This window comes from Anser anser, assembly GCF_964211835.1.
Source record: "Anser anser genome assembly, chromosome: 19".
NCBI classification, from domain to species: domain Eukaryota; kingdom Metazoa; phylum Chordata; class Aves; order Anseriformes; family Anatidae; genus Anser; species Anser anser.
The window spans coordinates 5,009,351-5,026,165 of NC_139740.1; the positions used below are offsets into that span (position 1 = coordinate 5,009,351).

Consider the following 16,815-nt stretch of genomic DNA (forward strand, 5'->3'; position numbering starts at 1 on the left):
AATTGCTTTGGGCTGACTCCCGCAGCTGAGCCCAGTGGCTGGCATGCCACAGCCAGCATCTCTGTCAAGGGAGGACAGGGACAGGAGTTTTATAGGCATGGGCAGAGATGACAGCAATCTTAGCCCTAATTCAGTTACAAAATGAATCAAAGGGGAGACACACATCTGTAGGAAAGCAGAGTATGTTCATTCTGCTGTTCATGGAACTGCCCATCTTCTGCGTATAGGTGGGAGTTCAGAACACCCCTTATTACTTCTTAACATGACCTTTGCATTTATTTCTTATTCAAATAATAAAAAAAATGTCTGGAAGGGGGAGTTTCTTTCAGAGATCATCTGCCAAGTCTGGTCCATTTCCATAAAAGTCCAGTGCAGGGAGAAATGGTATAGTTTCACAATGTATGAGAAACTAGAAAGCTTTGCCAAAAAAAAAAAAAAAACAACAACAACAAAAAAAACAGCTCTGGGTGTAAGCCTTCCTTCAGCATCCGGGGGTGGTTTCGCACCGCCCTGCTCCTGCTGGCAGGTAGCAATTCGTGACCCTCCCATTTACTGCAAGCAGGCAAAGTGCCCTGCAGTGTCTGGGGTTTTCCATGAACTTGAAAGAGTCTGTTCAGTGTATTTGTTCTCCTTTATTAATGATATTTTTGATCGACCTCTGTTTCTCCAATTTCTGGCTTGCATTTCTCGCCTTCTTATTTAATGATTATTATTACTTAGGAATGCTTTCCGGCCCTTGGTGTTAATGTGTCCTGGAACTGCACTAGAAGTAGGCTGCACAGCCCCGGTTTCTGTTCCCCAGTGTCACAGAGCATACGAAAACCAGACGATCAGACGTTCTGAAAATGTCTTGTATAATACGCAAATCCAAAGGAATCACACCAAGGGCGCTTGGTTAAAACCTGGGGGGAGCTGGAGACGGGAAGCACCCCGTGGCTGCCTCTGCGGTCCCCGTACGGCTGAGAGCTCCTGGCAGATCAGCAGGGCTGCGTTGCATGAACATCAATTCCTCTTTCAAGAGGGAAAGTCATATAACACAGGCTCCCAGTCAAGCTATACTTGATCACAAGCTTTTGCTTTAATTAATTACAGCGTAGCTGTTTTCTTGCAGTTTGAACCAGAGTTTGCCAGTATTGCACTAACAATAAAAACACAAGAATATGATGCAGCACTTTTCAATTAGTGTTAAAAAACTGGTTGGTATTGCTGTCTGGATTTTTTTATGGGAAACTGAGGCATGGGAATGGCTTTGGGTGTCTCCAAATGGCCTTGGAAGGTAAACATGCTGCTTTCCCACCTCGTCTCTGCATCCTGCTGGGGCAGGATGGGTCTCAGGTCCTGCCCCTTACCTGGGCTGAACCAGACTGGTCTCGTCATAAACCAGGCGGTTGGCATCACTGTCCCCCTGAGGGTTTTCTGGGACTTACTTACTCTGTTTTTATTCCGGTCGATCCATCAGTACAGGGAAAGGGAATGATTTTTATCTTCTTTATAAAGTTTGAGAAGCTGCTGCCGATGGTCTCCCACCGTTGGGCTACCCGAGCCCCAGACCTGCCCTGGAGCCTCCCTCCCTCCCTCGTGCCATAACACCCATCTGCTCCCCCGGGACTGTTCCCATGCTCACAGATCACACAGGAATCTCTTTTGACAGGATCAGGCCCTACCTTTGCAGAGCCTACAGACTGCCCTTGGTCAAAACGATGGCTTTAAAATTAAGCTCCGAGCTACGTGCCTCTCTCGGAGGTGCTGCCTTTGTCACTCACAGAGAAGTGCAGAGATTTATCAGCAGTGAAGCCGGGGGAGCTGGCTTTCAGCAGCTCCATTTCTGCTTGTGCATCATAATCAGCCCTATTAAAACCAAATCATCTCCCCCAGACTATTGCATTCAAGCATTTCTTCCCTCCTTTGTTTCCATCGGTGCTCTCCTCCTCGCCCAAGCCCTTAAACAACCTTGACTGCAATGAGTTGTCGATCAGCAGAAAGCCTCATCCGTTCAACATGAAAATATTGATGCTTCTGCGTCATTTCATAGCACATCTGGGGTCCCTTGGGTCCGCATACCATCACTGCCCAGCAGGCCAGGCCAAGAAAAGCACGAGGAAGAAAAATAAATGTGATGACAGTTGGGCCCTTGCAAATGAGTCTGGGTCTGAAACAAGCCAGAAAAGGATAAGCATCTTGCGCTGACCCGCATGGAACGTGCGATGTTCACACCGTGGGGGCAAAGGTCTGCAACGTGAGCTTGCACCACTAATATAGGCAGATTTCCTGCCTATTGCTGCTAAAGGAAATATTTGGACACTTGCTGATCAGCTGTGTTGCAACGCCTACTTGTGAACCAAGAGGGGAGAGCCTGGGCTGCTGGGGGTGGCAAGGGGCTGCTCTGGCAGGAGCTCCTCCAGCAGGAGCTCCTCCAACCCTGGTTTTCTGGGCATGGCTCCTGCCCATGTGTGTGTTTGGGTTTGGCAATCCTACAGGTACGCCTTAGGCTCCCTTGTTTTTTAGCCAGCATGCTCCTGCTTGAGCTGTCTTGGCATACAAACCCTTCTGGCCAGGTGCAGAAATATGTGCTTGGAGTCTGTGCTAGGGTCCAGGGAGCTGCTTCTCAGGTGACTGAAATTCACTCTTCACAGGGGCTTAAATTCACTCTTCACAGGGGCTTAAATTCACTTTTTAGGAGCTCAGGGTTGAAGGACAGACTTTTCTTGAAGGCGGGAGGAGTTTGACTCCATCTCCTTTGCAATGAAGAGTTAACCTGAATCCAAACAGCACATTCTGGCTTTTATTGTCCTCCAATGCCACCACACGATTCCTGGGGCTGCTTTTCCCTGCCTTTTTAGCTGTTCACATTCCTCTCCCTTCCTGCACACCATGAGTCTCTGGGTGGTTTATGCACACTTGGCTGAGGCTCAGTTCCCTGTGGTCCTCTCCATTCCTCAGCCTTGGGGCTCCAGCACATGCCCTGGGTTCTGGTTAACTTCTGCTCCACCAGCAACCTGGAAAACTTCTCCAGCAACGTCAGAAATCTCCAGCAGTTGATATTTATTAAGGCTTTTGCTGCCTGTAAGAAATGTAAAAGCCAATCCAAGTGATTGATAGGCTCAATCTGAATTGCTCCGTGTTTTCTTAGCCAGGCTGAGATTTGGCTTAATGAATGAAATCTGGAATTCTCTTCCTAGCAGCAGCACAGCTGACCGCAGCTTCTGGCTGGGCTGATAGCAGAGATGAAATAAAGGCTTAGCAGCACCCGGTCTGTGAGAGCCAGGTAGACAACTGCCATCTGAGCCCGTGCCTGTCTCGCGTGCACAGCAGTGGCCTCCGGGGACTGCTGGCCCTTCCCTTCCCAACACCGGTCAGCTGAAGCCACGGTCAGCAGCAGCGATGAGTTGTTTTGGGTTGAGATCTGGCATCACCTCTATCTCGACATACATCTGCCCCTGCTTGTTTGGGAATAAACCATAACTCATGCCTTCAAAGCAAAGCCAAGCTGCCAAGTTTCAGTGCAGAGCCTCCTGTCCATTAAATCTGGAGAAGGTTCTGTGACTGCTGCTATACCCCGTCCAAAGCCTTTTGATCGCAGCTGCCCGTGCCACAAATCTGCCACAGCTAACAGACCACCTCAGCCAACACGTAACGTGTGCACCACATCCATCTGTCAGAGGCATTTTGTGAGCCCTGTCAGAAAGCGCCCTGCAGCTCAGGACTTGCAGGGATGCATTGCCAAGGAGGTATCTTTCCAGCAAAACAGCCCGACACATTTCTCCTGCATGCAAACAGCCCGGGGTGGGGTAAAATGTGGGAGCAGAAGGCAACTTCGCGTGACAGCAAACAGAGATGCTGAATCACAGGGCATCCCCTTTCAGCGCTGGGGAGTGGTGAGGAATTGCAGAGGCTGTGCCGGGTAGATGGCAAATTTTCTGGCATGCTGCAAAGTCTCAACACGCTGGGTTGTGCCTAGGCAGAAACCCTAGCTGGAAAGCAAGGCTGCAGAACCACTTGTTTCTAGGAGACTTGGAGTCATGTAATCCAGAAGAAAAATTGTCCTACTGTATTTTCAAGGCTAATATTGTATAGCACAGTAATTTGTAAGCGTTCATTTACTCAACCATTGTCTGATCTGTTATTTCCGTGCTTTTTCCTTAGGTAAATATACTTCCTTGCATTTTTGCACCTCAAATCAGTTCTTCTCAATTTTGATTCTCCTGCTTCTACAAGAGAGGTTATAAAATGGATGCAAGCATCGCCCCTGAGATGATATTCCTCTACTGCTCAGGGCTGTAAGCTGGCATTTATGGGACAATAGGTCCCAGATTTTATGTTGGGTAACTCAAGAGTGAGTTTTGAGAGGTGTCCCCATGCCTCTGCACAGGCAGTGACAACCAGTCCCATCTGTAGGTACCAGTACAGAGATGTTCTGCAGGGTGAGGCTGCAAAGCCTTTGCAGAGAAGCTGTTACTGATAGCAGGTGGGAAAAACAAGGCTGCAGGTGGGAGGAATAGGGCTCGGATTGGGGTGCTTTGCTATAAATCACAGCAAGGGAGAGGTGAAAGCTTTTGTCTCTCTGCTCATCAGTGGCCTTCCCCAGCCTCTGTCCTCCCTTTGCAAAAATCCCTGGAGGTCCTAAGAGGAAACCATCCCAGGTAGGAGGTAGCTTGAGATTTTTCCCCAAAATAACTTTTTTTTTTTTTTAATATATGAAATTGCTTATCAACTGATTGGAAATCTTATGGTTGAAAATGTTTCTTTTCTCCTAAAAATTTTTCAAAATGGAAAATGGGAGCGTTTAAACAAACACCCAAAAACCAGACAGAGTCTGGAAGCAGAGTCAGTATTTAGAGGAAGCTAGACATGCCTAATCATAGTGGTCCATTATGGTGTGACAGGAGAGATAAACATTTCCTGATCATCTCCGTTGCAGTGGGCCTTTTGAGCAGAGGCTGAGCACCACAGAACAACCTGCACAAAACAATGAGCTCATGTATCTGTCAGCACTGCCTCCACGTCCAACTTCCACGCACGTGTGCGCGTGTTGACAGCATGGCCCTGTTCTCGGAGCCCTTTGGAGACGTGTCTGACACATGCAGGATCACCAACCGCACGTAAACTTTGAAGTTCGCTCTCAGGCTGCGTGAGCAGTTGTTGTGCTGGGGGTGGAAGGCTGCGTGCCCCTCTCTGGGATCAGGGCTCAGACTGTTTGTAAGGTTTTCTGCTACTTAGTCCTAAGTTTTGGGGTTTGTGCCTGCCTTGTAAGACTTGTTTAGGAATATTGCCACCTCGACAGTGCTTGTGGTAGCCTTTTTTGCATCAAAACCAGGGCAACTTGCAGCATCTACTGCATGCCCTGAATCACATGTACAGGGAAAACTGCAGACTGTGCTGTCCTAATGCAAACACCTGAATGTCAGTGGTGGAAGCACACGAAAGTCCATCTCTCCTAAAAACATAAAAACTTCTGCAGCAACATAATGTAGCAATGGGTAATTTCAACAGAAGGGCTCCCTTCTCTTGTCTAAAGAACTGAACAAAAACCTAACGGTCTGAGTCTGCTGTGCTCCATGAGCACAAATAAGAGCAAAAAGCAAGGATGCGCCCAGCTGGGTCGGTTGTTCCTTTACATGTGGACACTACGAGGCCTTGGGAGTGTGTTCCCCAGCTTCTGGGAGATCAAGTGGGGATGTCACATCGCTCTTCTCACCTGCCCTGGGGATGTGGCCAGGCCAGCCTCAGGCCTCTGTCAGAAGTTAGGTTAAATATCTCCTCTCTGGGCTGGAATGAGGTCAGAAGGCTGTGATACAGGGCATGGGCTCGGCTGCCCTGGGCTGCTGGCCATCCCTGGGGGCAGGAGCACACTGCAGGGAGTTCTGGTAAGCAAGCACAGCATCTCGGGATGTGCTGAGCAGAAGAATTTTAATTTGCATTATTAAAATGTTTTGCATGACATTTAATGCTGGGGATGTAGTGTGGTAAACAGCCTTATAATTTATGCCCAAATATTACTTGGCACGTTGTCTCCTCAGTGACAAACAGGACTGATAGGGACACAATGCCATACCTTCTCCTTGTTCCTCCCACCATCTGCTTGCAGTACTTGTTTGAGCACATAAAAACCCCACTAATGTCCGTAAGAACTGGCCCATCTCGTCAAGTTAAATATGAACAATGTCAGAACAATTACAAAGGAACTGGGTAAAAATTGCTTAAACATATAGCACTCATCATTAATAGCTAGTTATTGGCAAAACTGATGTATATTACTATCACATACTGCACTGATCCAGTACATAAATGTTTTCTTTAGCATATTTTTAATGTTGCTAATTTATCTGTTACTGTCACACTGGGGCTGTTAGCTTTGAACAAATGACTGTTATTAATCACTGGAGAGCTATTAGACGCCACAGCCGTGGTGTTAAATCAACTCAGGAGTGGCACTTGTAGGAATATTCAAACAGAAATTTAAAATTGTCTGGGTACTAGTGGTGTGGTTAACGCCTCTGGGATCAGAGCCATCGAGTGCCTGCAAATACTGCTCCTGTGTGTCCAACTCACCTGGTGGAAATTCCTTTCTCTAAAGAGCGATTGCAGCTTAAGACCTTATTTATAATAACTGTTATTTTGGTTAAAAACAAAGATTGCAACTGTTAGCATTCAGCACCGTGGTGTTAACACTCTGGGCATGCTTTACTCTTGATGAGTCTGGTGCTCTGTAAGCAGCAATGACTTTAGTTTCCCCACGTTGCCCTATTAACCTGCTGATGCTGGGGGAATCCAAGAACTCCTCATCTCAGGGACAGGAGGGTTAGTTCTTCATGATGGCCACCATTTTCCTAGGAAGCTGAGCCACTCTCCACATCTTTCTTGGGCCTCAGATGTTTGCAGACCCTGAGGAGCAAAACCTTCAGTGCAGGCTGGGCTGCAGGAGGACTTGGCTGAAGTTCTCAGCGGGGGTCACTGAGCTCCAGCACGAAGCTGGTATCAAACCCAGACGTGTCCCTTCCAGTCTCCTGCTGTTACCAGTGCCCCATGTGAGTGGGACATAACAGTTTGTCCAGCTCCTTGCTGGCGGCAACAAATAGCAGTGGATTAGGTTAGATCTCCTCACCCAACAGCCTGCAGAGCATCGGTGTGGTCCAGCTGCTTCCCAGGGCTGAATGGGAGAGGAAGGAAAGGTGGAGCTGAATGAAAGCAATCAGACCTCAGTGAGAGCTCTTCTAAAGGGCAGATGTTTCAGACAGCACACTTGGGGGCTCAGTGAGCTTGTATTTTCCAGCTAGGCTCTGATTCACGAGGAACTTTTGATCCACGAGACCTGCTGAACTCTCAGGCCCATTAAATGTAAAGCCTTGCTGGGGGCTGTAACAGGGCTGCCAAAAAGCAGCTGTGAGTGGGAGATTGCTGGTGGTCACAGATGATGCGCCACAAGTGTTCTTTTGAATGAAATGAAATGTAGTTTGGAACACGCTTATTGCTGTTCTGAAAGGCTGCGGCAATTTTTTTCCTCTCCTTTATGTAAGCTGAGCATTTGGAAGCGGGCATCTCGGCAGCAGAGGGGCCTCTTTGCTGGCCTTGTGGCTGGCTTCTGAGGGAAAACTTGTGAAGGATTTTGGGTCCAAGGAAAAGGTGTTATCTTGGATTTTGTAGGTTGTCAGTACAAACCCACTACCTTTACAGCTTTCCCTGGCTTGTGATGACCACTTACATACACCTCCTTAAGAGTGTGGGAGTAACAGGGGAGTTACCCAGAGAAATGCCACAAATGGCTTGTAATTAATGGTGGTTAGATGTTATTAATGGATGCATAATGCACTGATCACAAGGGGCTGCTGCTGAACTGACTGTGGAAAATGGGAGTTTGTTTTTTTTTTTTTTCCACTTGCTATAGTATCTTCCATACATTCAGTGGCCTGGGTGTGCAGGTGCTTCAGAAGGCAAGCAGCCAGCTGACAGGCATTTCTTTTCTGAGCAGCCAAACATGCAGGAGAAACCCCCCCAAAACAGCCAAACCAGCAGGAGAAACCACTTCTGATAATGCTGAGCCAGCTGAGCAGAGGTGTGTGCTGCGGCTTTATATTGCTGCTAACTTCTGCATAGTGGCCTTGTGCTCACTGTCACTGACCAGGGACATTGCTGCTGGGATCTTATGTTTGGAATAAAATTAATCTGAAGTCTTCTGCAAAGACCCACTGTGCAAAGCCTGCGAGGCCTTAGCAGACCATGAGGATAACCCAGGCTGACCTTCTGTGTAATTCAGGCCCAAGATCCCCACAAACTATTTGTGAGCCTGCTCATGCAGGGCAGCACACCCGCAGAGACAGCTAAAAGTATTGAATTTGCACTTGTTCCCTGACAGTGTTGTTTAACTTCTGGTTAACAGCTACCAAAGCTTGCTGTAACTTCACCTGTTGGTGTCACAGCCTCTCCTGGAGGTTTTGTAATTAAATCACCTCTCAGCCTTTTCTTGAATGAGCTTGGTAATAGAGCACCCTGAACCTCTTCATGTCGGTCCTTTGGCTCCTGCTTCACATCACAGAGCTTCCCACACTGGACAGCTGACCAGCAAATCTTCACCTGGCTGAGCACTTAATGGAATTAATACCCCAAAGACTGCAGTCCTCCACGAAACAAGGTCCCCTGGGGTTCCCTGGCCATCAAAGCCGCCTCCAGGCTGCTGGACCCGTGTGCTGCAGCCTTGGTCTCATGGTGGGCGATGAGCAGGGGACAGTCCCCTCTGTCCCCCTCAGAAGAGGAGGGTGATTTTTTTTATTTAAAAAAAAAGGGGGGGGGGGAGTGGGGGGGGATGAACTGAGCCCATGGACTCTGACACAGCTCAGGGCTCCTCTGGGACCATTTGCTCCATAGCACCATCATATTTGCAAGCAGCATCAACATTTGTGATCTTTGCTGGTGGGTGCTTCAATTCTTTCTCTCTTTAAGGCCGTGTTTCTAGCAGCTTGCGCTTAAGGTGCCAAAGTAATCTCTTCTGGCTGATGAGATGCAAAGTTGCAGGCAGGTAGAATACAGACAAAACAGATTAACTGCCTCATTCCTTTACACCGAGCTCCTTTCTGGCGTGTAATGGAAACCTAAAGCCTGCCTTTCTTTTAACTCGGTTCTAAACAGTAGCTGCTATAAAGTATTAGGTTGGAATATGAACTCTGTATGAAAGATGAAGGGGGAATGATGTATTTTAAAAAGGATCTCAGTAGGTCCTAACTTAAAAGCATCAGTATAAATTCATTGCAAGTAATATGCTCTTAATTATTCATTTTCCTTGGCACTGGTTAAAGAGCCGAGTAACGGCTTCTGTCTCTTTATATTTAGTCTATTATTGTTTGAAAAAGGCCAGGGGGAGGCCAGCCCTGTGCAGAAATGATATTCCCCCTTATATATACACACATACATATTACCAGCAGCCATAGTAAAGGGGAATATAATCACCAGCAGCTGAGAGACAACGACATTTTTATAGACCTCCTGGCAAACCTGCAGCAGGAGAGAGCCTGACAAGTCCTTGGCTTCCCACCACATTCCTGTGCTGGGTCCGTGCAGGAACTGGGGTGAGGTCCAAGGTGCTTTCCTCCTGGGAACTGGCTCACGATGGCCAAACTGCAGCTGCCTGCTCGGACCCCCCTGCTGGCCCTGGAGAAGACTGGGGTGGACCTGCAGGAGCAGGTCTTGCTGCTGACATGCTCACACATGGCTGATTTTAGCAAGCTGGTTGATCCGGGTGAATGTGGGGATGCTGCTGAGCTTGTCTGGAGGTGGCAAGAAGTCGCTGTCTGCCCTCGTAGAGCAGACAGCCCCAAAAGCTGCCTTGGTGGTTTCCATCAGCTGAACGTGGTCCTGTCCTTCAGCAAGTGAAGTTTTCTTCTGACTCCATGGTGAGAGCATGGTCAAAGTGTTTTGCTGGATAGGGCCATGGATGGGAATTGCTGGTCAGTGACATTCAACGAAATGCTCTTTAACTGAGACAAACATTAAGGGGAGTGCTGTTGGTTTTGAAAAGCTTTTGAGCTTTTTTCCTTGAAAAGCAAGGGAGACCTCCCTGGGGCTGAACACCTAGGGCACCTCCTGGGACCTGAGGGGGTAAATTCAGTGCTCTCCTTCGCCTGGTTGCACCTGTGGGCTTGGTCCTGGACCTCTCAACACTTAGTCAGCCATACAATTGCTTGCTTGTAGAATTAGCCCCTATTTCTTACATTCTGGTGGCATTTCATGTGCTGTTGATAATTTTGCTTTAATTAGGCCAGACAGCATCAGAATTGGTAGTTTCATCACTGCACTGAAAGCCAGCAAACCAGCCCCATCCCTTCAGCCAGCCTGTGCTGGCAGTGGGGGAAGGTTTTTGCTGGGTACAACCCCAGAAATGCACATCCACAGCTGGTGGCATGTCATTACTGAGAAAGGCACTTCTGTCCTGCTTTTTGCTGTAACCAAGGTCCTGTTGCACGTATATTTACCTACTCACGTGGCCCCGGGTGTGTGAGAAGGGTCTGCTCCATGCTAGCTCCTGTCCTTTGTAAATAATATTAAGGCCTTTGCTGTCTAAAGGCAACCCAGCTCGATTCAGAACAGATGGGTTGAAGACAATTTCTGGGGGGAAAACTGTTGATCAATTTTAAATAAAATTAGTCGAGTTTTGTCTAAACATCAGAGACTGAATGTTCCTGACTTTTTGGCAGCCAATAAGCAAGCATTTCAGGTGTTTTTGTGGTAATCCATACCGAAGAGAATTAGCTGCTTCATCAAAATAAATAGGTTTTACTGGTGCTTTTTCTTTGATTGGTAGACATTTCATTTTTCAGTTGTCATGGTCCTGCAAGCCTTTGAGCTTTGATAGAAAGTACTCTAAATATAGTTGGGATGAGCATTTCAATTGGGCCAGATTAACCTGTTTTAAAAATGTCTTGAATCGAAAATTTTGGCTGTCTGCAGCTGATGGAGCTGGCACAGAGTTTCTCATCATTGTTGCTTGAAATGCTGACTCCTCTCAGGTTTACTCAATCCCATGCCTTTATCCTGAAAACAGCTTGTATACCTCAGACAGCTGAGGTTGTGTTTAAATCTCCCCTGAAAACAGGCGAGTTTGGCCACTTCCAAGGTTGTTTTTTTCTTTTTCTTTTTTTTTTCCCCTGGAGCCTGAGCTGCAGCCCTCAGAGGTGGTGCCAAGCAGTTTAACACTGGCACTGTTTTTTCCAGCCAGCGCGTGGGAAGTCTGCGGCACTTACTACTCACACTTAATATTTAGTGTGGACAGAGTCCTGGTGTCTGACAGCTCTGTTTACCCACTGCAAAATTCGAGGGAAGATGTGAGAGCAACACCTTCGGGCCCCTGCATGATGGTGCTCTGCAGAAAGCCCCTCGGGAATGGACCGGGACGAGGAGCCCCAACCTTGCAGAGATACCAGCCCAGAAGGGCAGTGTCCATGTGAGCCTCTTTCCCCCTCTCTAGGTGTAGGTCCCCCCAGCTCCATGCTGTCCCTGCAGTCCTTATGTTTGGTGACCTCTTATCCTGAACTACTCCTTTCTCTCCCAACTATTTTTGACTTTTATTCGATGTCCTTTCTTGTCCTCTTCCATTTGCATCTTGTGCATGCGGGGAGAGCTGCTCGTGGGGGAACAGTGTAGCCAGCTTGTGAAACTTCAGCAAGCAGAGGTCCAGGAACTACTCTGGCCTCCATTTGTTTGAATTTTCCCTCAGTTTTCATTAAAATCATTGAGCTTTTGTCCAAGGAGATCTATATAGTTCTTTGAAACATCATGATTTTATGAATATATTCCTCCCACTTTGGACTGAAATATGTGATGAGTGCAAGAATAGTTTTTAGCATATCAAAGACACTTTTCTGCTGGAATTAGCTCTTTTTCGAAGTAATAATGTAGGAGAAATTGTAATTATTATTATTATTTCTACCTTTGATAACTGCAAACTAACTGGAATGAGATTCCTTTAGCACAGCAAAATGCAAAGCAAATTTAACCATGCTCTCCCCTCTGGGAACTGCTTTCCCTCTGCTCTGCCCCCCCCCGGTGCTTTAACATCAGAAAGCTGAGGAACTGCAGCTTCACCAAAATGAGTAACAAAAGGAGCTTTTCTTATTTGGGGTTTTGCTGCGAGTTGTCAAAGTTGTATTTATAACTTGTCTTATTCCTGCTCTTACCATGGGACAGATCGGAGGAATGGTTTTTCATTTCTGCAGCTTGTGCAGAACTAATCTGAGGGGGTGACTGCTGCTGACACGTTTTGATTTGCTGCTAGGAAACTCAAACTGAAGTGTGTGTTTGGATCATTTTCACAGTAAATCTCATCGAGCTGGTGTGCTGTGGAGCATCGCAGTGATTGCTCCAGCGCTGAACGTGGAGTTCGTGAGTTCAGGTTCAGGAGGAACCCTTCCGAACTCCTTCCTTTCCATGTCATTCCCAAAGTTCTCCTAAGTGTTCTCACTGGAAAAGGTGGGTGGGAATCACCTTGAGGAGAAAAATGGTAATTTCAGCTATGAAGTGTAATGTTGGATGAAATCAAGTAATTTATCCTGATGCAGAGCCGTCACCAAGCCTGTCCTCAGTGTGTCGGCGTGGTGAGGTGTCTGGCCCCGTGAGCTGGTGACGGCAGAGGGAGTCTGAGCGTGGAGCAGCGGTGGCAGTGGAGTGTGGTGCAACAGGGAAAACACTCGGGTCCAGGGGGAATGGTGGGGAAAACTTGGTACTTCCAGAGATGTTTTATATTGCAAAAGTGGGATGGAGTCCCATAGGTAACAGTGCAATAAAGACAAATTGAGATGAAAGGAACAGAGGCCAGCTGAAATGCGCATAATACAGATCTGTAGAAATGAGCCTACATATATATATAATTTATAGGGAATAAATTCCTTTCTGTATCTGCATGGTTTCTGAACACTGTTTTATAGAATTCTCTAGCAGAAATGTAATTCTCTTCTTTCCCCCATTCTTTGGGATGCCCTAATCCTTGGGCTGGTGGTTATTCCCTAGAAGTTCTTTTTTCAAAGTAGTTAGAAAATTTCTTTGGGGCCTTTTTAATAAAGTGCAATTGGCATTTCATAACTCAGTCTTTCATAAGTTACAAAATGAAAGCATTTAAGAAATTCTCCATTAGTAAGGCTAGTAGGAAAGTGGAATTTTATCTTAAATCCATCTGTAAATCCTCTGTATTTATCATTTATTTCTGCCTTTGGCATGTACTATGGTCAGTGTCCTGCTTTTTTCCATCCACAGTGCACCTTTTACGCAGCAGCGACGGGGTTCTGCTCCGTCTGGCTGGGTGGATAATGGCCATATTCACCAGTGCATTTTTCCAGCAGATCTGACAGCTAATCTAAGGAATGACGCTGCAGTAAGAGGCTTCAGATAAATGGAAAGAAAGAAAAAGAGAACAGGAAATCTCACCGAGCCCAGGGGAGCCCCCACTGCCTGCTTTTCTCCAGGAGGTGCGGAGCAGATTGGGGTGTTGGTCATGAAACCCAGCATGCTGGGAAGGAACAAAGCCTTAATTATATCCTGAGCATGATGCCTGGTTATACCAGGTTATGTTATTTTTAATCGTTAGGGCTCCAAGGGTTTGAGAACGTGGTCTCAGTCATTGAGATTTTCAGTGTTTTGGAGGCTACCCGGGAGATCCGGTGTCCATGGGGTCAGGAAGAAGCATGGCCAAGGTGCAGCCTCATCCCTGGGGTGTCCACCCAGCAATGTAAGCATTCCTCTGTGTGGACATCTAGTAAAATAAAACAAAACCTTGCCCAACACCACAGAGGGTGACGTGAGTTGTGCTGAACTGAAGGCAGGGAGGTGCTCAGCATCCTGGGCAGTGCAGGTGATAACCAGTGCAATGCGCAGACGCAATTCAACTCTGAAGAGGAATAAGATCTTACCGTGGCCTCTCCACAACAGAAGAAGGCACCAGCAATTTTGCATCCACGTGTAGGCCTGATCTGCAAGACGCCAAATACTTCATGCAACTTACCGAGTACCATGGATGCCTCCTTTTTTCCTTCTTCCCTCCAGCCTCTGCTGGGTGCATGGTGAGCAACAGAGCTTCTGGAAACATGGGCCAGAGATCTCAGCCACATTGAAGACTGTCTGAACATGGCAGCTCCCGGTGCTTCCCAGGGTGCAGATGAAAGCATCTTCAGAGGGAACAGAGAATTTGTGATGTCAGCCCATAAATCTCCTGTCTCTTTTCCATCTTCACTTGAACGCAGAGAATCAGTTTCCGATAACATCTCCAAATTGCTGGGAGCAATTTTGCAGCTTGTGTTAATTGCAATCTTCTGTTGAATGCCTCTGAGCTCTTAATAACTTTGTAATTAAAGTGCAATTAACAAATTAACTTGTATATATCAAATGGAATGCTAATGTTGTTGTTAATGAGGAGATAATTAGCTGGTGTCATGGAGAGACTCATGGGGCATCTTCAAGATGCAGAACCCTTTTGGCTCACATACGAGGTTAATGGAGTTTGCTGTGAATGAATGAATGAGTGAATTGTCCTCCGACGACATGCAGTGGAGCAGTCATAGATAGCCAGGTAACCAATTATTCTACGGCCAGAAAAGACGGTTCTCATTCAGTCATTTTCTAGGCAGCTGGCCAGTGCTTTACAAAGGTTTTCTATAGCATGACTGGAACACGCGTTCAAAGGCACGGCCGGGCCTTGAGAGGGGCTTAGCAGGTGGTGAAACCACTCAGCACCATCCAGGCCTGGAGACAAGGTACCTGCTCCCAAAAAGCCCTGTGCAGGTTGTGCATGCTTCACTCCAACAATGCTGGAAGAGATGCAAATGCTGTAGCTCCTCTGTGGGACACGTGTCCCCCTCCAGCTTTGGGGCTGTAACATGGCAGTCCAGCAAAAGTGTCTTTATTTGTCAAAATGGACTCCAGGAGTCAATCTCTAATGGAATTTAAGTGGGGGCTGTTTCCTCATAGCCCTGGGAGAACACAAACTAGCTTTGGCAGAAAAAGGTATGAAATCAGGAGGCACAGAACTGCTCCATCAGACATCCTGACTCACTGGGAGGAAATGTGGCCTGGTTTAGGGTTAAGGGGAACAGCAAGGGAGCTGAGGGGGCATAGGAGACATCTGTGGCTTAGATGATAGGACTTTAAGGTCCTAGATAGTATGCATACATGCCTGAGAGAAGCATGTTGCTTTCATGACTTTTGATCTGGGATATGAAATTTGCTATTATTGGTTGAAGCCTAAGGTCTGGACACATGGGTATGTGTGAGGGTGGAGGTCCAGGCTGCAGGATGCAGTCAGATGTTCCTAAAAAGAACCAGCAGAGAGAGGTGAAGCCCTTGTTTCCTGGCATTTGGTGTTTTCCCTTTCTCTTTGGGGGGTTTTCCCTTTACTCCTTTCGGGTTACTTTCCATTCAGAAAGACCATTGCTCTTTTCCAGTGCCCCCAGCCCTCAGGCAGCACCACCATTAGCTGTGGGATGCCCTGTTGAAGGGCTTGCTTCAGGAATAAGAGTTAAGCTCTCCTGGCTTCTGGTTTGCAGGGTGGAACTGCTTTGCTGGGATGGGCACGCTGCAACACCCTCCCTGCAGTTCAGCTCTCCAGCACGGATGCGGTCTGGGAACAGGAGACCTCATTCCCAAGGAATTTGCTGCTGTTATTTGGCCTTAATTTTCCTTTGCTCAATTTCATCTCATTATGCAGTTACACCCTGCCGGGCCATGTGGCAGCACTCTAACAGGTATTTAAAATGTTCCAGAGCGAGCCAATTGGTGCGTTTAAAATCCATTCCATACCATGACATAATATATTTTCAATACACTCAAATTTGTCAAGTTACATTGGGACTGAAGAGACACGGACCAATTGCACAGCAACTTCTGCTTGCAGTCAGATGGGTCCTGTGCCTGCAGGGCTGGCTGTCCCCTGCGTGCTCGGGACCCATCAGTGCAGAGCCATGGCTCCTGGAGCTCCCCTGGCCATCACGCATCTCTGCCAAAACACGTGACGCTGCAGCTACAGCAGTCTTTTGATCTTGTTTGCACAGTTGCTGACATGGCAATGCGTCGGTTTAAACGCTTTAGGTGTCATCCCGGTGTTAAGATTAAATGTCATTGATAATACTCCGAGTGCTGCCTTTTTTATTTCCTTTTTTTCTTTGGCTCTGTATTTATATGGCAACAACCGAGTGCTGAGAAGTACCGGGAGGAAAGAATCGTGGTGCCACACCGGAGAGGTGGCAGGAGGAGGGGAGCCATGTGCTGGTGGCACCGTGCCTTCCCCAGGCACTTGCAGCCTCAGTGGGGATCAGGCAGCAGCACACACCCGAGCTTGGTCCAGGACCCCAAATCCATTAACAGGAGCTGGGAGCTGCTCTCGGGGTTTGCGCTGTGCTCAATCACTGCCTTTCATCCTCCCTTGCTTCTCACAGCTGCCCAGGGAGCTGTACAAGGGCTGTGGAAGTGTGACCAAATTCGATGTTTTCCCCTCAAAGTTGGGACAAGGACCTGGAGGTGGGGATGCGATTCCTCCTCCTGAAGCAGAGACCCCAGTTTCTTCCCCAGGGCCAAGCTGCTGCCCAGGCAGGCATCGCCCAGCCCTCGACCTGCTCAGCAGCAGCCTGGACCTGGGGACATCAGTGGCAGCAGGACCAGCCACATCTCCCTGCATCCACCTCCCCAGGCCCTTCTTGCTAGTGATGAAATCCACCATCCCACACAATTAAACTGGTTTCCAGTTTCACTGCAGAGCAGCAGGCCCTTTCTGCATCTGAGCTGCCTAAAATGAGGTGACTTGAGTGGGAAAAGCCTGCAGCTGCTGCAGCCCAGGAGGGAGCAGCCATG

The 16,815-nt window shown here is 47.7% G+C and overlaps 1 long non-coding RNA gene across 1 annotated transcript; it reads left to right on the forward strand.

The window, feature by feature from the left end:
* Positions 1 to 4,412: 4,412 nt before the first annotated feature.
* LOC310884198 lies at positions 4,413 to 15,375 on the forward strand. Its single transcript, XR_014574076.1, has 2 exons — positions 4,413 to 4,640; positions 13,234 to 15,375. It is a non-coding gene; the product is annotated as an uncharacterized lncRNA (long non-coding RNA).
* The last annotated feature ends 1,440 nt before the right edge of the window (positions 15,376 to 16,815 follow it).